Source organism: Taudactylus pleione, unplaced genomic scaffold (genome assembly GCF_031769625.1).
Source record: "Taudactylus pleione unplaced genomic scaffold, aTauple2 ptg000079l, whole genome shotgun sequence".
In the NCBI taxonomy this organism is placed as follows: Eukaryota; Metazoa; Chordata; class Amphibia; order Anura; family Myobatrachidae; genus Taudactylus; species Taudactylus pleione.
In genome coordinates, this window is record NW_028284481.1 from 2,776,529 (window position 1) to 2,799,446 (window position 22,918).

The window sequence follows — 22,918 nt, forward strand, 5'->3', positions numbered from 1 at the left end:
ACAGCTATTCAAAGGCTATGAGAAAAACAAATAAGACTCCTGTTTTAATTGTTGAAGTATGGAGTGTGCTACTGAGCAGTCTCCATGATGCTCTTTTAGGGAAGCATCAGTACCTTACCAAGATGGCCGCCATATAGCCTTCTGCACATGCACGGCGCCATCTTGTCAATGTGTTAGAGTGCCACAGTGGGACACAGACGTGCTCCACTGAGACCCTGAGATGTCTCCACAGTATACCTGCTGTCACCACTTGTATATGCAACGCTACCCACATACATCACCTGCTGGTGTTCTGTATGTTCCACGCAAGTTTTGCTCCATCCAGAAACTGATGATTATATTTACTAAAAGATGATTTTAATTGATTTTGATTGATTTAAAATGGATAAAAATAGATAAATATTGATGTTTTGTATTTGTAGCTACATCACACAGTTACTATTACTTAAAAAGCCAAATAAAAAAATGGGGCCCATTAATCAACAAGTTTTACCATACGCAATGAGTTTTAAAACACGTTACGTATGATAAGTGGTGCTCCAGCCAATCAGCTTCCAACTGTCATTTTTCAAACAGGTGACAGTTGGGAGCTGATTGGCTGGAGCACCATTATCATACGCAGCAAATTTTAAAACTTGTTGTGTATGATAAAACTGGTTGATATATGGAGCCCATTGTCTGTTAGTAAATGTGTGATTTAGCCCCAGAAACACAATATCGATGTTGATCAATGTTAATTGATTTTTACTGATTTTAAATAAAAAATCTATCAAAATCGATTAAAATCAAACTTTAGACAACAAGGATATATTTGTTTGCCATCCACACGTTTGCTCGCTTTGGGCTGAGTAGAGCACTTGCATAATGAAGCAGCCACGCGCCGCAGTGTTGGGCCTCATACAGTGCTCAGCAACAGCCCTAGGTTGCACTGACGAGGTCAAGAGTCCTTATTAGTGACAGATAACGTCTACACAAAAGGGAAATAATAATTGATCTAAGCCGTGACATCATCATTCCATCAGGAATTTGAGAGCGAACATGTCTCAGCTCTACCCTGCCAGCCAGGGCTGAAACACCCAGTATAACCAGCAGGTTTGGTATAAAAGATCTACAAGAAAAAGATAGACAATGTCTACAGTAGAAAGACAACAGATGTTAGTCGGGCAATAGGTCATCAGGGACCAAAGGTCGACATGGATCAGGCCGACAGGAAATACATTTGACAGGGTTTATAAAGGCGACGCAAAAATGGTCAACACATTGTTTTGTTTTTCTTCTAACCTTTATCTTTACCCTAACCCTCCCTCCTGGTGCCTAACTCTTACTCTCTAGTAAGTCCCTATCCCCAACGTCTCTCCTAGTGTCTATCCCTAACCATCATGGTACATGCCTAACCCTAACCATCCCTCCTAGAGCCTAAACCTAACCCTCTGGTAAGTGCCTAACCCTGACCCGACCTTTTGACCCTGTCGAACTTTTGTACCTGTCGACCTTCATCCATGTTGACCTTTTGCCCCTGACCACCTATTGCCTGTCGAACATCTCTTGTCTATCTAGACATTGTTGACCTTTTTAATGTAGGTCTATGGCCTGGAACCCGTAACCAGGTGGACGCAGTTTAGATCTGGGCGCAAATGACCGATGTTTTGTGGTCTATGCATGCATTGGACCGGATCTGTGCCATCTCTGTATCAGGCCCACTAAGAGATTGGTTTATTACTCATTCTGGTAATAGAGAGAGGCAGAGCCTGGCATGCTGGAGTGGCGAGTGACAGACGAGATCCCAAAGCAGTTTTGTAGCCCTGGGTTTGACAACTTAGACATCAGCTAACAGGTGTGCTCTCATTTTAAACAAGCTTCGGTCAGTGGGCCCCTAATCTGCCGGCCAGTTCCTGGATCCCTGCCTGAACGGAGAACTTTACACTATATTGGGAAAGAGTACCATCACTCAGAGCCGTCCCTAACCAAATTAGTGCCTAGGCAAGATTTTGGGTGGTGCCCCCTCCATGGGATCCTGAAAAAGCGTGTGGCCTCACAGAAGGGGTGTGGTCTCACTGTGCTGTTTCCCCTTTCCCCATTGTACTGCACCCCCAGCACCCCTCACCCAGCACAGATCACAGCACGGTACCCCTCACCCAGCACCCATGTCCTAGCACAGCACAGAGCACAGCACCCCTCACCCAGCACAGCACCCTTCATCCCTTTCCCAGTACAGCACACGCGCTAACCAATAGCTGTCATCCAGGTGCCCCATCCACGCAAACTGGCGCTGCCCGCTCACGGTTTGCTGCTGCCAGGCCCGAGCGGAGCCGTCAGCTGAGCTCCGATCACAGACACTGCACAGTGACAGTAGCAGCTGCCATAGTCTCTGCCCAGCCAGCAGCAGGTGCCCCGGCCGTGCCTGCCCCAAACCTCTGCCGGACCTAGGCGGGCTTGGGTGCACCTAGGCATTTGCGTAGTTTGTCTATGCCTAGGTACGGCACTGCCATCACTCAGCACAGGGCATACATCCACATTTTCTAATTGAATATCGGCTAAAAGCTGCAAGTACAGTATCTGTAACTCGCTGCCTTTTACAGAAATGCTTATTTTTTCTTACGTTTTATCTTTTGTTGGCATTTTCTGCCTAAAGCAGCTGGCACCATGGATTAATGCTATTAAAAAGGGTTTTGTTTGCAGCATTTCTGAGTATGGAAAGTGCCCAATTCACTTTCCTCTCTGGGACAACGATCACAACTCTCTCACTGACACTTTAATGAAAAAGAAAAAAAGAAATCTTGCTAAAATAGAACAGGTTAAAATGCTACATAATGGTAAATAACCGTGCATTATAACGGATGGGCTTGAAATTAATGATACTTTAAGTAAAAACAGTAAATAAGAGGTGCATTAATCACAACATCGCTTCCTATAGGTTTATTCTTGCATTATTGATGGCTCTATAACAATATATTTTCTAGGTTCTGTCTGAGCGGAGCTTAATGTAACAATACCCCTTGTGCCACCATTAAATATATATCATTAATTGTCAGAAGCTTTTATATGTGAGCACCAAACACATTAGCTTCTGGCGATATGTTGTATATTAAAAGCAACATGACACTTTGCTGTAAATGTGTGATCTGATTTCTCGTATATATATATATATATATATATAAAATGAGGGGCACTCACCAGCTTTAGCACATAAAGGTATCAAATTTTAATCCTCACTTAAGTAATTCCAACATCATCTCAACGGTCAATCAGTCAAAGTGGCGCCAAACCACATTAGTACCAGCCTCCATCAATTAGGTTATCAAACAAACGGGCTTACCTCATGCTGCCTGCAGGTGCCCAGCGGCAAAATCACACCACCAGTTCCAGTGTGTGAGCCGCGTACAGGAAGGGCAGCGGGGATAGTGTGACAGTGCTTCCGGCTCATGGGGCACCACTTTGACTAATTGACTGGGGTATTTAGTGACCCATTGGGGTGATGTCTAGTAATGTGTAGGATCATTTAGGATTGGCTGATTATAAATGCACATGCTGTACTGCTGTATCTCCTGAAGATGGTCCATATAGGACCGAAACGTTGAAATGATGTTAGAATTACTTATGTGAGGATTAAAATTTGATACCTTTATATGCTAAAGCTGGTGAGTGCCCCTCATTTTTATGTAATATAACAGTGTATAGCTCCGGTGTCCTCTGTTACCCTGCTACCTGAAGTTTCTGCTTGTGTACAGGTATATACATATACATATATACACACACACATACTGTACAAATAAACATATATACTGTATATGTTTATATACTATGTATATATATATATATATATAAAACAATAATTAGACTTATTACCCAGTAACGGTCAAAAGAAACTTGGAATGACATGAAAATTAATTAGTGGGATAATATCTGAGAGGCTGATTTAGCGCAGATTTCCGATTATCGGAAACCTGCGCGTGTGCGCAAGACCTGATCTGTGAATGTGCAGAATGGCTCCTGTACGATCGCACGTAGCACCTTTTATGCCTCTTCCTGATTAACAGGCAGAGACATTTAAGGGGCGGTGAGGGGGCGTGTCAAGGCCAGGGGCAGCGTCCACGGATGCAGTTTTCTGACCTTGCAAGCCGGCCAGCCTGAGTAAGCTGAAGCTTACTCAGCTGGACGGAGGACCGGCGCCGTCCACTTTGGACGCAGTGCTGGGATCGCAAATGCAGAAGGGGGTGTCATACAGGGGGTGTCATACAGGGGGTGTCGTACACCTCCTGCTGCATTTGCATATTTGCAAGGACGGAATTGCAAAGCTGCTTGCGTGCAGCTCTGCAATTCCGTCCTAAGCTGAATCAGCCCCTGTGTTCTTTGTCTGTGAGTGATGCCCATCAGTCCTCAGAGGAAAGCGTCAGGTCTCGGGGTTGATCATCCATAGGATAGGATGATCACACTTCTGTCCTTGCCTTGTCCCTGCCTTGGCCAATGCCGTCTGACCGACGCTTCATTAATATTCCTGGCATTGTCCATAATAATAATAATATAGTCTCAGGTCATTAAACACATCCGCAATGATTCTCACCGATGTTCCCCTTAAAATAAATGCTGCTACTGTATTCCTGGAATCCTGTATTACTCACGTGCACCACTTGTTATCCTTGGCACGGTCACCTCCCCAGCCCAGTGTTTTGTGAGCTTGTCTTTTAGTAAAAGTATAATTTCAAATCAAATGACTGCTGGCAGATTGATTAGGGGGCAGTGTCATAATGTGATGGGGGGAAGGGAGGGATGGAGACAGCCAGGGTCTGCTCAAGGGATATTGGCCTGGACAGGCTAGTACACTTCTAGTGCCCACCACCACCAGTCAATGAATAACTTACTGACTTAACCTACTTCAAACTGGTCACCATATAAGAGGCAGTAGAGGGTGATGGTCAATGTCGGGCTGGCCCACAGGGGTACAGGGGAAACCCCCAGTGGGCCCCACTGCCTGAGGCCCCACCCCCTCCTCTAGGGATCAGATTCCAGACTGTGCACTTGAATTATACATTATATGTTACATTTTACTGCACAGGACTACGATGTATTTTCTACAATGCATGGCTGTTACTAATCTGGTACATTATCATGCATGCACTAGCAGTAATTACTATATATATATATTTTTAAAGGGGCCCAGACCATGCACTCTGCCTCTGTGGAAGGCTGGCCACACCTCTTCGCATGGGCAACTATCCCTGCATTCCCCTGGTGGGCCCATTATGCCCCAGTCCGACACTGGTGATGGTGATGCCTGGGAGATCCTATAATAATAATACCTAAACCTTTTTTGCTGCTCAGCAGTGCAAATGGTGGGGTGGACCACACTTGCCCACTTTTTGGCAGGTGTCTCCAGGGGTGTCAGGGAAGGGTATATCCAGGTGGGAGGTACAGGGACATGGCACTATGATAGCATCATTGTGGCCTTGCCCCAGCTACAGTATACAAAGCCGCAAATCTCGTCTTGGTAAAACGGTGTATCTGTGTGGCACAATGACGCGATTCAGTGTGCATCACATTGTCAGGCCGCCTGTGCAGCAACAGCGGTTCCGAGACACTTTCCTGCTCTTCCTGAAGTCCGGAGAGCCAATGGAGATTTGGAAGTCTGCCAAATGTTCTGGGAGAGTAGGCAAGTATGGGGTGGACTTACCTAAAACCCAGGAGGGTTCGGAGCATCATGATGTCATCGTGTCAGTGACACCATGATGCCATCAAGCCCAGCACTTTCCAGGAAAAACACTGCAGACATTATGTTTGTCGTGCTGGGGCTTGCAAAAAATGTAAAAGCTTTAAAACAAAATTACTAATTGCTTTATTAATTGGCTGCAAACAAGAGGTTTGTGATGCAAGCATCATGGGAATCCAACCAAAGTGGCATGGCAACATGTTTTAGGGTCCAGAATAAAGATGGGCAATACTGTACATCACAGTCCACCAGTCATCGGAGCCTGGGTAGCTTGGCAGTTACCAAATCAAACTGCACATAGAGGATTATGTAAATACAAATGGGAGTAAAATATAGTTTTAGGTCAAGAAATTAAATCATCATCCTTATCAATGACAGTTCGTTTACCCTCCATTATAATTGTATTACATAAATCAAGAATAAAAAAAATAAATAAAAATAAAAGCTATTTACTAAAGACCACAAACAGTTTTCAGAATGGAACCTTGGGGGATATGCACGGGAGACAGCAATGACCCATAGATAAAGCAGCCTTGTTCCAGAGGGCACCATATGGACTTGCCCAGCGGTATAGTGATAGAGAATAGATTATTTCATAAATAAAGCCTGGAGACACAAGAGTCAATCACCCTAAAATAACATCCTGGTCCCTACTTCCACCCTTCAGACGGCTCTATAATGTACATTTTACAAACTGACTATTTTTGTAAACATGTCAATAAATTGCAGAATACAATATCCGAGGCGCAGATGTCCGATGCTCTGGGGCTATGTTCTTGCCAAAGCTGGAAGATTTTTCTAATTGACATATAATTAACTAATTAACTTCGCTGGGTAGTATCTAGACTGTACATATTGTGGGTTTAATGATACAGCCACCGCATTAACAACAAGACATGTTACCAGTGCAGTGCAAGGTACTGTAAGCATTTCACTGTCCAGTAACTAAGCTGCTGGCCGCCGCCAATCTGTACTCTCTGCAGGGTTTGGTACCTACCAATGAAGTATTTTACATTGGACACCCCTCAAAATATGCAGAGGTCGATTTACGAAGCTGAGAAAAGCTAATTATCAATGAATATTTGCACTGCAGGATATCCCCCAAAAACACCAGTTTTCAAGGAGTACCCACAAATATTAAGTTTCCCCCGAATATATGTCCCCATATGGGGTCTGCACCATAACCTACCGAGGTGCGCACAAAGGGGCACCATCGAGCGAACATTGTTGGCATCATTGGATTTCTGACCAACCCTATGCACAGGATCAGTGCCAGCGCCTGATTGATAAAGCCACGACCGTTTTTGGGCCGGTAGTGGGCGGGGCCGACCTCATTTCCAGAAAATGGCTGCGTGTCACTTCCGGTTTCTGGGAGTGCCGAGGTCAGGGTGTGTGTTTTCCATTGCAGATTTCCTGGCCTCGGCTACGGAGCTGCGAGGGGCAGTCAGGGTTACTCAGGTGGCTGAAGGTCTCGCAGAAGATCCAACGACGTGTCTTAGGACTCAGCACTCAGATCTGCGATGTGGTCAGGAGACGTCTATATACACCAGACTCCTCCTGCTGCATTAGCATATTAGACTAGCTGAGGGCTGCATAGGCATGAAGCTATGTAAGAGTCCTCAAATTTTTTGTGATTGGTCAGTATGAGGGAATCTGTTGCTAGTCAGTCTTCTCTGTTGTAGGGTTCTTATTTCATTCGTCCATAGTTGGCCAGTTAGAGTTGCATCATACTGTCCGTCTCAAGGACGATCTCCGTGTGTGGTTTTCCTTTTTTTAAAAAAATTTGAATCGAGAGCTTTTAATTCTTCTCTACAATTATTTACTGATGCGGCTAGCTTCGGAGTATCTTTTCAGGGAGAGTGGTGCGCTGCGCATTGGCTGGCGTCCTGGTTTGTACGGGGTATCACGGCCAACTTATTGTTACTGGAGCTATTTCCAATAATTGTGGCTGTGGAGCTTTGGGCCACCAGGTTGGACCACAGAACGTGGTGTTCAGGTGTTATAATTTTGGGAGTGGTTCATGCTGTTAACAATCAGCGTTCCTCTTCCCCTCAGGCTTTGTGGCTTCTGAGGCATTTAGTGCTGAGGTGTTTGCAATTCAATATAAATTCTTCGGCAGAGCATGTGTGAACGAGATAGCAAATGCTTTGTCGCGTTTCAAACTTACTAGATTTCCTGGAGCCGCCCCGATTGGCCTAACATGTCCTTCTTATGTCTGGCAGATTATCGAGCAGGCATAGCTGGGCTGGCACGTAAATCTTTGGCACCAACTACTTTGAGGGCCTATGTATCTGCATGGCAGGACTGGGAGTCATACCAGGCTAGGTATGGGGATGAGGGTAAGTCCCAGGAGAATTGCCTGTTAGCGTTTGTGTGTGGTCATTATCAAAGGGCTAGAACTAAGGCAGCCATGGCTGCTGCTATAGCAGGTATTTCATTTTACTCCAAGATTTATCAGGTCCACGATCCTACCAGGTAATTCGATCTAAGGCTCTAAAAGGTTGGGCCAGAGAGAACCTGGCCCCCGCGGACGATCGCAGGCCCATTGATTTGAGTATGTTGCGGGACCTTATGTCAATTCTGCCCTCCATGGCATCGAGCGACTTTGAGGCTTTGCTTTTCCAGTTGTCATTTTATTTCGCGCTTTGTTGGTGCTTTTCGGGTCAGCGAGTTGGTGGCGGCTAATAAATGTTCGGAAGTCACTGGCCTGTTGTCCTGAAATGTACTGATTAAGAAGGAGTCAGTTATTTGCAAAATCCCCTCTTCTAAGATGGATCACATGGGCCGTGGGTGGTGGGTCTCCCTTAAGAGCCGTAACTAGACTTTTGGTGGTGGGTCCGCCTTGCCAGAGCCGTAACTAGACTTTTTGGTGCCCTGTGCCAGAGAGAGCATTGGCACTCCACCCCCCCCATTTTGTAAATAGGGACATAAGATAGTGCACCTGAAAAAGGGCCATGGCCTTATGGGGAAGGGCCAGGGAAGAGATAGGGAAGCCAGGAGATGCTGGGGATAAAGAAGAGGAAGCTACAAGTGAGAATGATAATAAACAGGAAAATTGACAGGCCCAAACAGCGCCCCCTGCCCTGCGGTGCCCTGTGCCATGGTACAGATTGCACTACCCTAGTTACGGACCTGAGCCTTGCCTCCCTTTTCTATCAATCTAGACCTGCGGGGATGGGGGTGGGCGCAATTTATAGTTCATTAAGATTCTTCCCCCCTTACAAAGTTTCAGTTTGCAGCAGTTAAGCAATGTTTGCTTGGTTTAGGCCTTCAGAGTGAGGAGTATGGTACCCACTCTTTTTGCATAGGCGCTGCTACGTTTTCTGCAGCTAATGGTTAACCGGCATCTGCTGTTCAAGAAATTGAGAGATGGAAATCAGCTGCTTTTTTAAGTTATGTTCATTGTGATAAGCTTTGACGTTGCTCCAGTTGCATCAACCCAGAAATGTTGTTTACCTGTCAGTTTTTTTATGTTTTTGAAGGGATTTAAAATTTTTCCTCTGAGTGCGCTCTTTTTTCTTTTGCAGTATCCACTGACTCTGCGGAGCAGGTGTGGCTTGTGGGCCACTCCTATATTTTTTGGTCTGAAAGGCACCCCTTGGCTAAAAAGGCAACTATGTTGATGGGGGGGGTCGCAGAGTTAGAGGGCTAGGGATCCGAGGATTGCAGTGGGCGTCCGTCTTAGAGTTGCTGTTTAAACAGGAGCAGCAGTGGGGGGGTGTCCTGATTGGTTTATTTTGCATCTAGGGGGTAACGATGTGGGTCAGGTTAAAGGCAATGAGTTGATCCTTCGGATAAAAAAGGATTGGAATACGGTTTTGGCCCATTGGCTGGGTGTGCATTTGGTATGGTCTGAGATTGTACCCAGATTTGTTTGGAGAGGTTCCAGAGATTTAGTAGATTTGGACAAAGCCAGGAAGAAGGTAAATATTGCGGTGTCCAAGTTCGTTATTGCTGCCGGGGATTTTGTTGTTGTTAGACATCCATTGTTGGTTCTTGAAAGTTCAAAGTATTTTAGGCTGGATGGAGTGCACTTATCAGGTTTGGGGTTGGGAGTTTTCCGTAATAGAATTTTTTAAATTTTTTGATTAGCTTGTTTAGGTTTTGGGTGTCCGGCTGATGTTCTTTGGAACCTGGCGTTGGCAGGAAAGCGCTACTAACCAGCGGCCACAGGTAGCGTAAGTGGTCGATGTGGGGCACTTGCCCCTTTGAAGGACAGCAGGGGTGTCCTACCTATGCATGGTGGAAAATTGGGCGCTTTTCATTTCGGAATACTCCAGACTGTGCCATAGTAAGGGGCGGTGAGACTATCACAGCACAGGTTACGCATATAGAAAGGGGGGGGGCGTCTTAGTCGACCCAATATTTGGTAAGAAGTATTTGGCTAGAGCTGGGTTGTGGTAGCATCTTCTATGCCACCCTGTATTAAATAAATAATGAATACATTAATGCAATTAAAGAATACATTCATTTGATTTGAACCATAGCAGTTGTTGTCAGTGCCTTTATTTTAGAGGTCAACTTAGCATAAAATGGTTGTCATGGTTTCACAATAAATAAATGGACGTCTTAGTTGTACGGTATTGCTCAGTCGCTTCCCTGCAGCTGTGAAATACCGTACAACTCAGGCTCTTTGTATTACTAATTATTAATTAAACACACTCCACAGTATTAACCTGTAGATCCCTAATTTGTGCTACTGACTAAACACTTAGGTGTTGGGAACTGGTGGCCGACTTGTTGTACTAGGATCTGCCAGCTGCCTTGATCCTCAGGCTGCTAGTGACCCAAGAGGATGATGCTGCACCTACTAGGACAGGTGCCAGCAACCCCTGGCACACGTGCCACAGTTGGCGCACACAGCATGGCTATATTTGGAGCACCCAGGACTGGATAAGCAGCGGCTGTGTGTACGGAGAGCCGTCGCCTGCTCTGACCTTCCGATTTCTCAGCGAGGATCTTTATATTTTAAAAATAGCTGGTCACAAATAATTGTCGGAGTCTGAACTTATTTAGCTTTAGATCCGTTACAGAAAGCAGTAGGCGGTGTAATGTTGTTATATCGCCCACTTTGTTGTAACGTAACTGGAACACACATTTACCAACAAAACACAGTTAAACAAAATGTGATCCTTTAAATTAGCCTAACCGACTTGTTACACGATTATGAGAATCACCCCAGTTTTTGTTCACTCTGTTCCAGCTTATATACAGTACGTGTCTGTTGCCTATTTCAAGACAGCTGTGACTAATTCATGATGAATCTAAAAACATTTCTAGAACTGTATAAAGTTGCCATCAATACAACGGTGGACAGCAGAACAATAATGGGCGCATTGATGTAGCGTTGTATAACGTCAATGATCATTGTTTAATCTCATTTTTTTTTTTAACCCTTGGCCACAGATACTGTACAAAGAAAAAAAAAAAAAAGCGAATCCGTGAACAATTATACTTTATACATTGCAAAGGATTAGTAAAAATGCACAGCGACTCCACTGATGAATGGGCCACGCTGTGTTCTTCTATCTAAACAGGATCATGTGGATAACACTTAGAAAAATGCAACTTAATGAGATTACCTACTTAGAAAACGTACTTACGATTTAGCCAAGCAGTCTCCCACGCCCAAACAAAGCTTTATTCAAATGTTTAATCATCGTAGAGACTCTGTGGGAGGAAGTATCCTATCGCAGCCTGGGTATTTCATTTTAGAATGACTTATAAATCAGTATGACAGCTTATTATCTCAACGCACAATTGTGCAGAGAATTGAGATCTTTGTGCAAATGGCTTATGGGGTATATCGGCGCTTCCCCTACGTTACTTGGTGCTGCCCAAGTAGTTATGCTAATGTGTACTGTATACACATCAGAAATTGGTGCATATACTAAGTAAAATTGCATACACGGTATCCCATTAACTTGTCGACATTCAGAAGGTCGGCGTTCAGAATGTTGACATCTGAATGTCGACAGCCAGAAAATCGACAATCACGGCCATTAGGTTGTCAATCAATACGTATGCATGGTTAAAATGTTGACATGTTCAGAATACTGACATTTAACATGTCGACACCGAAATGTCAGATTTGCAGTACCAAGCTCATGTCCCCCGGTAGCTAATGAGATCTTGACATTAGTCCATAAATGCATTCTTATTGGAGAGGGATACCCTCCCACTGGCCAGTACTGGCACATGCCCAGCCCAATGGGCACGCATGCACGTGTACGCTCCCCGGGCCCGTACCCAGCAGCAAACTGATAGCAGAAGTTAACACTTTGAAAGTGAGAGTTTTTAGAAGTGGAGATGTTGCCCATAGCAACCAATCAGATTCTAGCTATTTTCTTCTATAAGGTTCTAGTTAAATGTTAAATAGAATCTGATTGGTTGCTATGGGCAACATCTCCATTTCTAAAAACTCTCACTTTAGTAAATATAATATACCCCTAAGCCATCTTAGATATTTTTGTTTTTGCTTTGTGATTTTGGACGATATTATCACATTACTATCGATGTGATAAATATTCCCCATAGGGTCACAAACGGAAGTAAAACAATGGAGGGAAAGCTAAACAGGCACAAAAATGTTTTGGTGTAAGAGTAAAGCCGCCCACACACGGTGCGATGTGCACCTTGCGACGCGACGGGGGATCCGACGGCTGACATATCGGGCGGTCCCCACACACGGTGAGATCGGGTGGCCGACCGCCCAATATGCCAGCACCCCCCTCCCCTACCCGCACAGCGCTGCATGGGAATGTACATCGCATCCCCAGATCAAATGAACCTGCAGTAAGATCTGGGGGTGCGATGTACGACCCCACGGGAGCGCGCTCTGTCCGATATCATGCCCATACACGGTACGATATAGCAGCGATTTTGTACCGATCCGTCAGATCGGCTGCTTTATCGCACCGTGTATGGGCACCTTAACAATATATGTACTCATTCCATACTTGCCGACTATTAAAACTTCCTCACCGGGAGAAGGAGGTAGGCGATTATATATAATTAAATAGGGGCGGAGCAAAATGATGCGATTCTCATAGAATTGCGTTGTTAGGCCCCGCCCTAAAGCTAAAAACCGACGATCTCCGCTAATATTCTCCTCATTCTGCTCACTTCACTAGGAAGTGGGCAGAATGCGGGAGAAGTGCCTACCCTTTCCCGAGGTGCGCGCGGGGGGGGTTACCCGAAAAATCGTGAGCCCCCGCGAAAACCGGGAGGGTAGGCATGTATGACTCATTCCCCATTACTGTATATGTTATAAATCTTAGATTATATCAGTTGTCAGAAATAGTTCCTTAAAAGATCATTAGGCTCCATTATTTTCAGATATGAAAGTTCACTGCTCAGTGTTACCTGTGGTGTAATGCTCAGTGTTACCTGGGGTGTAATGCTCAGTGTTACCTGGGGTGTAATGCTCAGTGTTACCTGGGGTGTAATGCTCAGTGTTACCTGGGGTGTAATGCTCAATGTTACCTGGGGTGTAATGCTCAGTGTTACCAGGGATGTAATGCTCAGTGTTACCTGGGGTGTAATGCTCAGTGTTACCAGGGGTGTAATGCTCAGTGTTACCTGGGTTGTAATGCTCAGTGTTACCTGGGGTGTAATGCTCAGTGTTACCTGGTGTGTATTGATCAGTGTTACCAGGGGTGTAATGCTCAGTGTTACCTGGGGTGTAATGCTCAGTGTTACCTGGGCTGTAATGCTCAGTGTTACCAGGGGTGTAATGCTCAGTGTTACCAGGGGTGTAATGCTCAGTGTTACCAGGGGTGTAATGCTCAGTGTTACATGGGATGTAATGCTCAGTGTTACCTGGGGTGTAATGCTCAGTGTTACCTGGGGTGTAATGCTCAGTGTTACCTGGGGTGTAATGCCCAGTGTTATCTGAGGTGTAATGCTCAGTGTTACCAGGGGTGTAATGCTCAGTGTTACCTGGGATGTAATGCTCAGTGTTACCAGGGGTGTAATGCTCAGTGTTACCAGGGGTGTAATGCTCAGTGTTACCTGGGGTGTAATGCTCAGTGTTACCAAGGGTGTAATGCTCAGTGTTACCAGGGGTGTAATGCTCAGTGTTACCTGGGGTGTAATGCTCAGTGTTACCTGGGGTGTAATGCTCAGTGTTACCTGGGGTGTAATGCTCAGTGTTACCAGGGGTGTAATGCTCAGTGTTACCTGGGGTGTAATGCTCAGTGTTACCTGGGGTGTAATGCTCAGTGTTATCTGGGGTGTAATGCTCAGTGTTACCAGGGGTGTAATGCTCAGTGTTACCTGGGATGTAATGCTCAGTGTTACCAAGGGTGTAATGCTCAGTGTTACCAGGGGTGTAATGCTCAGTGTTACCTGGGGTGTAATGCTCAGTGTTACCTGGGGTGTAATGCTCAGTGTTACCTGGGGTGTAATGCTCAGTGTTACCTGGGGTGTAATGCTCAGTGTTACCAGGGGTGTAATGCTCAGTGTTACCTGGGGTGTAATGCTCAGTGTTACCTGGGGTGTAATGCTCAGTGTTATCTGGGGTGTAATGCTCAGTGTTACCAGGGGTGTAATGCTCAGTGTTACCTGGGATGTAATGCTCAGTGTTACCAGGGGTGCAATGCTCAGTGTTACCAGGGGTGTAATGCTCAGTGTTACCTGGGGTGTACTGCTCAGTGTTACCTGGGGTGTAATGCTCAGTGTTACCTGGGATGTAATGCTCAGTGTTACCAGGGGTGTAATGCTCAGTGTTACCTGGGTTGTAATGCTCAGTGTTACCAGGGGTGTAATGCTCAGTGTTACCTGGGGTGTAATGCTCAGTGTTACCTGGGGTGTAATGCTCAGTGTTACCTGGGGTGTAATGCTCAGTGTTACCAGGGGTGTAATGCTCAGTGTTACCTGGGGTGTAATGCTCAGTGTTACCAGGGATGTAATGCTCAGTGTTACCTGGGGTGTAATGCTCAGTGTTACCAGGGGTGTAATGCTCAGTGTTACCAGGGGTGTAATGCTCAGTGTTACCTGGGGTGTAATGCTCAGTGTTATCTGGGGTGTAATGCTCAGTGTTACCAAGGGTGTAATGCTCAGTGTTACCAGGGGTGTAATGCTCAGTGTTACCTGGGGTGTAATGCTCAGTGTTACCTGGGGTGTAATGCTCAATGTTACCTGGGATGTAATGCTCAGTGTTACCTGGGGTGTAATGCTCAGTGTTACCAGGGGTGTAATGCTCAGTGTTACCAGGGGTGTAATGCTCAGTGTTACCAGGGATGTAATGCTCAGTGTTACCAGGGGTGTAATGCTCAGTGTTACCTGGGGTGTAATGCTCAGTGTTACCTGGGGTGTAATGCTCAGTGTTACCTGGGGTGTAATGCTCAATGTTACCTGGGATGTAATGCTCAGTGTTACCAGGGGTGTAATGCTCAGTGTTACCAGGGGTGTAATGCTCAGGGTTACCTGGGGTGTAATGCTCAGTGTTACCTGGGGTGTAATGCTCAGTGTTACAGGGATGTAATGCTCAGTGTTACCTGGGGTGTAATGCTCAGTGTTACCTGGTGCGTAATGCTCAGTGTTACCTGGGGTGTAATGCTCAGTGTTACCTGGGATGTAATGCTCAAAACTGGCACATTTTCATATTAGCACAGATGCAGTCATCTTTAAAGTACAAACTGGGGGGGTGGGGAGTAAATCATTGCTCAATGAATTTGTCTTGTGCCCAACAAATGGGTAAACAGACAGAATCAAAGATACTGGTGGGAGATGTGATGCGGGTGGGGTCTGATGATGTAATTTACAAATAATTGCGGCACTGTGTAGCAGGGGGTAGCGCCAGGATCTCCTCGGCAACTATGGTGCATTAATTGTCAAAGTTCTATTTTTCCATTTCTTTTCAGTATTTGCTACTTGGTGTTTATCAACCACTTACTTATTTTGTGAGAAATAGAGCTGGTATCAGATACCGGGGGAGTAAACAGAATTACGTATAGGGTACAACTCTCTCTCCCAATATTCTCTGCATACAACTCTGTAAAAGGTGAATCATTTCTACATCTGTGAGGTGAGAGCTGCAGATGTACAGTGGTCACACAATTACCAGCATAAAACGCAATAAATGTCCTCCGCCGGTAACACGCACAGCACACCTCCAGGAGGCCGGCGTTTTTAGTGTCAGAAAAGAAAGACGATCGCCAGCTTTCAATTATAAGACTGGTCAGGCCTGTAATGCTTTGAGTCGTAATCATTGAATCCCTCACACGACTGCCCTGCGCCTGCCGCCAGTAACCAGTGGTAACGCTACATTGCTATAATGAAGTCGCCACTCCACACAATGCTTTATAAGGGACCATTAGCGCAGGCTGGGTGAGTGCTATTATTAACCCGAGCACATTACTACATTTACTAACACTTGACAGGGGTCAAACGTATTCTTTATTTGACCCAAAATCAATTATAAGTCAAAACAAAAGAAGGCAGATGTAGAGAGAACAAATCCACCTGCTCCAGAACTAGAAGTCCCAGCATGCTCTGCCATTCAGAGGCCCTGCACACCCTGCCAGCAAGACTAATGATCTATTTTGGAGTTATGCTACCTATGTTACTCCATCTGGTATGCAACTACAAGTCCCATCAAGCCCTGCTGTCCAGCAAGTCCATTTTGTTTATCATAGCATGCTGGGCTTTGTAGTACCACAACAGCTAGAAAAGCATTTATAGTTTAACTAAGGTATAAAGGGCCTGATTCAGATCTTGATGCAATACCGATGTTTGGGGAGTTGAGTGTTTTTTCTTTGTACTGAGCGTGCGTACGAGCCGATCTGTGCATGCGCCAAGTTCGATTAACGATGGCAGTCGCAGTGAGGGGTTGGAAGCAGGGGAAGCAATCAGTAAGCCGACTGCCTATATACCGGCAGCCGGCTTCCCGACTGTCTTATCCCGGCATGGGTGAAATGCCGGGCGTCTAGATGTAGACGCCCGCATTTCCCCGACGCCGGGAGACCGGCACCCGGCACCACGATCGTAGTGATGCCGGGCGCCGCGAGCGGACAGCCGCGCGGGGGGGGGATGGTTAGGTTTAGGGCTCCCGGGGGGGACTTAGGGTTAGGCACCCCCCCGGGAGGGTTAGGGTCAGGCTAGGGGGACGGAGGGTTAGGGTTAGGCACCCCCCGGGGGGGACTTAGGGTTAGGCACCCACCCGGGGGACTTAGGTTTAGGTAGCGGGGAAGGGGGTGGTTAGGGTTAGGCACTTAGAGGGGGGATTAGGGTTAGGCACTTGGGGGGGAAGTTAGGGTTAGGCACCCCTAAGGAGGTTTAGGGGGGTTAGGTTAGTGGTTACTTACCTATCCACGATCGGGATTTCCAGCGCTGTCGGCCTTCCGCTGCGTCGCACTCTGCTCCTGTCGGGCCGGCGGTATATCATACCCATTCCGGAAGCAGAGTGGTTCACAGTCAGTGACCATTTGCGGGAGGTAACGGGGGATGACGAGTCAAACGCAGGCGTGTCGCAAGCATTTTGGGGGCGTGTCTCAGCCTGCAACTGCGTTTGTGTACGCAGTTGCAATCGCCCCGGCGGCTGACTTCCGACGGACATTCAGAGCAATGATAGGGTTGCTCAGCGGATTGCAGGTGCGCCTTTGTAAGCAAGTGCCATATTTGAGACGCAGCCGGTGGCATCAGCATATTTTGCGCAGTGCCACTGCGTACGGAATCGCGGCAGTATTTCCACCTACCTCTAAATCAGGCTGAAAGAAGCAAAAGTGAACAGTTATATAATGCAAAAACTCCCACCCTGGACACATGACACGGCAAAAAGTTACACGGCAAAGCAACAGAACAGTCATTAAGGATTCTCTGGAATAGGTTGTAGCATGGCGAGGCAGACAGACTCCTTTCATGTGTCCCTTTTAATATAATGATTCTTTCAGGGTCTCAGATTGGATTTGTACATTGCTACATAAACATTTCTTTTCTATTTGCCAGAAACATCCCCAGGAGGCTGTAGGCGCCTCACAGTAATCTTTGCTCTTTGTTAAAGACTGCGCTGACACCGTGTCTCCGATCTCCTCGGAATCCTAATTAATTTAACACCATCGTATACGTCTGCTGCGCGCCATTTAGTGCGTTTTCCAGCTCATTATTCATTTTCCAAGTTGCTGTCAGCTGGAAATGCGACTTAACCCCTTACAGTCCCATAATATACAATTCAAAAACAAAAATCATCTATTTCTCCTGCATATAAACGATGATTACATTCAGTACCATTTTTTTGTGTGTATCTTATGTGTTTGTAGCAAACAGAGGGCCTGATTCAGACCCGGTCGCAAGGGTGCATTCGCTCGCAGCCTGCCGATGTTTGCGTACAAGACGGAAGTGCGAACCAGTCTTGCGTACAAGATGGAAGTGCGTCTTGCGAACCAGTCTTGCGTACAAGACGGAAGTGCGAACCAGTCACTGCGATCGCACCCAGTACACAGACGCTCCGCAAGCATGAGAGACAGGACGTGCCGTTTGTGGGTGGTGACAGGGGGTGGTCGATGGTAACGGGGGTGTGGTGGTGCAAACGCAGGCGTGTCTGTGCGTTAGAACGCCATTTCAGGGCCGTGCATAATTAAGACGCATCGTCAGCGCACACGTCACATGGCTGAATTACACACAGCAGCACTCGCAGTGCTTGCGGTAGGGTATGGTCAGCCACAAGTGCTGCGTATGGGTCCGATGTTACTCGATGTTACCGATTGTTTCATACACTTCCTGGAGATGACTTGTGTTACTAAGGGAAAGTGGGCGTCTTGTGTCAGGGTGGTGGGCGTCTAATTTCATACTGCAATCGCACGGCAAAACATAGTGGGCGTGCTGATGTCTTGTTAGCGATCGCGGGATTTGCTACTGACGGCTGCATGCGAACGCAGCCTTACGACCGGGTCTGAATCAGGCCCAGACTACCATGTGATTTTACAAATGTGAGTGTTTCTGTAAATTAGATGAGATAATGCACTGTGGGCCTGATTCAGCACGGATCGTTATTCTGCTTATACGCACGCAACGCAGGTGCTAATATCAGCGGTGATATGTAAATGTTTGCATTCGCATTGCGATCACAGCCTAACATACAGACGCCCACTTCCCCTTACTCACATCCGTATACTAGGGGAACATAGCGAAATAATCGGTAACATCGGACCCATACGCACAGGTAAGGCAGGTCAGACCTCACTCAGGAATTGCTAAATTCAGCGTACGCAATGAGGCCTCAGGCTGCGTCTGGTATCACAGTGGCTAATTTATTCACGCCCATGCAACGACGTTGAAATGCACTGGCAATGCCTGCGTTTACCCTGCCACTCCCCCCCCACCATCACCAGCCACAAACAGCGCCTCCTGTCAATCTCTCTGCCATGGGTCTGCGTGGTCACTGTGATCGCAGCGTCTGGTTCGCACACGCACACTGCGTACACATGCGCAGTGCGAAATTATCGTCCGATTGCGTGCGCATAATCAACTGCGACCCTTGCTGAATCAGGCCCCATGATACTTGTTACAAACTAAGAATTGTGAGAAAATTGAGCTCTGACCCTAATCTTCCTAAATGATCCCCACATGTGCCCCAGCCATGTGCTCTGTTATCTAAAACTGCTGTCAGCGCCGCCATCAGGGGGGAGGGACTGCCGGGACTGGAGTCCCAGGCCCAAACAAACAGGAGGTCCCATCAGCAATCCCGCTGCCTGCCTTCTGCAAGCACCAAACAATAGTAATTGTTTCTTTTTTGGAGAAATAGAACCGCTGAAAGAGAGGAGCCTATTTTGCGTGAGAATAACATGGTAAGTGTGGGGGTTGGTTGTGGCTGGAGACAAGAGACGGACAAAGTAGGGCTGGGCTGGAGAGACACAGTAAGGGGGGGGTTTTCCTGTTTTGTCAGTCCCGGCCGGGCCCCACAATTTCTGAAACCTGCCTGCTGTTATCTGCAATGTCCCAGCAAAAGTGCGATGATGGTGGTAGATTTATTTAACCGAACGTAGATATAGCGAAGCTTCACCAGCTTTGCTGTTCCCATTGGCCAGGTATCGCTAACCCCATCTCAGCGTAGCTTTTCCATGTTTGCTAAATTGTGCTCAGCTGCCGTCCCCATACAGTTCTGTGAGGACGGTGGTGAGCGGTGGTCTGAGGTGGTACCGCAGGAGAAATCAATAAGAAATGGAGATAGGAACTTTCTCGGGCAAAAAAGCCGGAGTAGAGGCTTATCTCAGCGGGTGTGGACTGAAAGATCTACAGTAAAAGGTAGACAATGTCTAGGTAGACACCAGATGTTAGACAGTCAATAGGTAGACAGGGACAAAAGGTCGACAGGGACAAAAAGTCAATATGAAAATGGTAGACACAAAAATGGTCAACACCTGTTTTGTTTCTAACCCTAATCTTCACCCTAACCCTCCCTCCTGGTGCCTAACCCTCCAGTTAGTGCCTAACCTAAAGGCTAAAAAAAAATAAAAAATGTTCCAACCATTTTTGTGTCAACATTTTTTTATATCGATCATTTGTACCTGTCAACCTTCTTACATGTTGACCTTTAGAGTGTCAACATTTTGCCCCTGTCGACCTATTGACTGTCTAACATCTGGTGTCTATCTAGACATTGTCGACCTTTTTACTGTAGATCTTTAGACTGGATCCCATATCAGCTTCATCAATCATTCACGCTCCATGCAGGCATTGTATAGCCAATCGTGATGATGTGATAACCCCTCACTGCCCACTTGCCTGCATGACATCCACCTAGACGGAGTATTCGAAAAGTCTGCAAGTTCCAGGGACGTGCAGTCAGGGGAGGCAGGGTAGGCAGAGCCTCCCCTGTCATACTCCTGAGATTTGATATAAAAATTATTAGAATAATACAATAATGCAAAAATTACTAAGTGACAACATAGGAAGCGATCGCCCGGCAAGACATAAGCACGCCCACTATGTCTTGGCGAGCGATCGCTTTGTGTATGCAGACTTCCATTAGCATGTATTTAGACGCCCACTAACAGACGTCATATCCCGGAACTCTATGAAAGCATCGGTACATCGGGTAACATCGGGAGTGACCGCAACGCTTGCGGTTGCCTACACCCTACCACAAGCACTGCGAGCAGTTCAGTGTAAAAACCAGCCAAGTGCAGTGTACTATGACACTGCCTGTTAATTATGCACACCTCTAAAACGGCGTTGTAACCCTCAGACACGACTGCGTTCGCATCTTCACTCCCCCGTTCATAGTGGCCAGCCCCTGTCACCACCCTCAAACGGCTTCACCTGTCACTCACTCTGCTGGGCTGTCTAAGCGCAGTGAGCGAATGATTCCCGATCGCTAACACAGGTTCGCGCTCGCGCACTGCGAATTATACGCATGCTCAGTTTGCGAACCATCGCTGAAAGCGAGCGAACGCATCCCTGCGACCGGGTCTGAATCAGGTCCACTGCTTGCAGAGTTGGGGGTGGGAGCCACACCAAGGGCAGTAAGCTGCACAGAAAGAGAGCTAATAGAGGTAAGCCTCTGAGTATTGGGGGGGGTGTGTCTTGAGTAGGGGTGTGCACCGGCCACTTTTCGTGTTTTGTGTTTTGGTTTTGGATCTGGATCTTTCTTCGTGTTTTGGATCTGGATTGGTTTTGCCAAAACCACCCTTCCGTGTTTTGGGTTCTGGGTTTTGTGTTTTGGATCTGTATTTTTTTGAAAAAAAGCATAAAAACAGCTAAAATCACAGAATTTGTAGGTTTTTCTGCTCCTATGCTATTATTAACCTCAATAACCTTAATTTCCACTCATTTCCAGTCTATTCTGAATACCTCACACCTCACAATAGTGTTTTTATGTCCAAAAGGTTGCACCGAGGTAGCTGGATGACTATGCTAAGCGACACGAGTGGGCGGCACAAACACGTGACCCATCTAGGCGTGACACTGCAGTGGCAGACAGGATGGCATTGAAAAACTAGGCCCCAAACTGTACATAATGCAAAGAAAAAAAAGAGGTGGAAGATGGAATTGTCCTTGGGCCCTCCCACCCACCCTTATGTTGTATAAACAGGACATGCACACTTTAACAAACCAATCATTTCAGCGCCAGGGTCTGCCACACAACTGTGGCTGAAATGATTGGTTCGTTTGGGCCCCCACAAAACAAGCTGGCAATTTATCTGTCCCTGCACAAACTGGCTCTACGGAGGCAAGATGTCATCCTCATCCTCCTCATCCACCGATTCCTCACCCTCTTCAGTGTGTACATCCTCATCCTCACAGAGTATTAATTCGTCCCTGCTGGAACCACAGGTCCCTCTGTACGTTCTGGAGGCTGGTCTCCCTGGAAGAGTTGATAATTCATTTTATGAACATCATCTTCTCCACATTTTGTGGAAGCAACCTCCTACGCCTTTCGCTGACAAGGTTCCCGGCTGCACTAAACATTCTTTCGGAGTACACACTGGAGGGGGGGCAACTCAGGTAAAATAGAGCCAGTTTGTACAGGGACCTCCAAATTGCTTCTTTTTCCTGCCAGTACAGGTACGGACTGTCTGACATGCCTACTTGGATGCTGTCACCGATGTAATCCTTTAACAGACAGACGCACACGCTTGTCGCTGCTGCTTTGAGGATTCAAGTGCGGCTACAGCCCACACAATTCACAAAGACAGAAAAAAAAAAAGAATATTTTTATTGTTTGTGGAGCACACTTTGAGGGTTACACCACCCTTTAACAGACAGACGCACGCTTGTCGCTGCTGCTTTGAGGATGCAAGTGCGGCTACAGCCCACACATTTCACAAAGACCGAAAAAAAAAGAACAATATTTTAATTGTTTGTGTAGCACACTTTGAGGGTGTCACCACCCTTTAACAGACAGACGCACGCTTGTCGCTGCTGCTTTAAGGATGCAGGTGCGGCTACAGCCCACACAATTCACAAAGACAGAAAAAAGAAGAATATTTTTATTGTTTGTGTAGCACACTTTGAGGGTGTCACCACCCTTTAATAGACAGACGCACGCTTGTCGCTGCTGCTTTGAGGATGCAAGTGCGGCTACATCGCACACAAGTCACAAACACATTAAAAAAATAGTTTTTTATTTTTTGGAGCACTTTGAGAGTTACACCACCCTTTAACAGACAGACGCACGCTTGTCGCTGCTGCTTTAAGGATGCAGGTGCGGCTACAGCCCACACAATTCACATAGACAGATAAAAGAAGAAGAATATTTTTATTGTTTGTGTA

The 22,918-nt window shown here is 46.5% G+C and overlaps 1 protein-coding gene across 1 annotated transcript in view; it reads right to left on the reverse strand.

The window, feature by feature from the left end:
* Positions 1-22,918, reverse strand: part of ALK (ALK receptor tyrosine kinase) — a 1,123,220-nt gene that overhangs the window by 338,403 nt on the left and 761,899 nt on the right. The window lies entirely within an intron of this gene.